We start from the raw sequence: 448 nt of genomic DNA on the forward strand, positions 1-448 counted from the left end.
CCAATATTTTTTGAAGAATAATGTTATATAACCAATTTTTTTAGTTAATATTAACTCATTTTTTTAATTATTTTATAAAAAATACTAAAAAATTATCAAAATTTATTAATTTTGGATAAATTCTAATAATTTTCTGATATCTGATATTTTTTTTATTATAAATTTAAATTTTAAATCATAAACTTTTAATGTATATCCTAAATTATAAATCCAAATTTAAAATTGACTAATGACTAATAATTAAAAATTAATTTCTCATTTTTTTTCTTGAAAATATTTTTGGCCAAAATTTTAAAGGAAAAGACATAATATAAGGAATTGGCCCCTGCTAATTACTAACCAGGATTTTAAAATGTATAGTTGGCTATACGGCATCAAAACTATAAAAAGTTTATCGGATTAAATTTATTTAAAATGAGGAGGCTGCCAGTAAAGTAAAAAAGTAATT

General features: G+C 18.8%; 1 protein-coding gene across 1 annotated transcript in view; it reads right to left on the minus strand.

The window, feature by feature from the left end:
• Window positions 1-448, minus strand: part of LOC107607969 — a 26,440-nt gene that overhangs the window by 891 nt on the left and 25,101 nt on the right. The gene's annotated exons all lie outside the window — the stretch shown is intronic.

This window comes from Arachis ipaensis, chromosome B07, assembly GCF_000816755.2.
Source record: "Arachis ipaensis cultivar K30076 chromosome B07, Araip1.1, whole genome shotgun sequence".
NCBI lineage: Eukaryota > Viridiplantae > Streptophyta > Magnoliopsida > Fabales > Fabaceae > Arachis > Arachis ipaensis.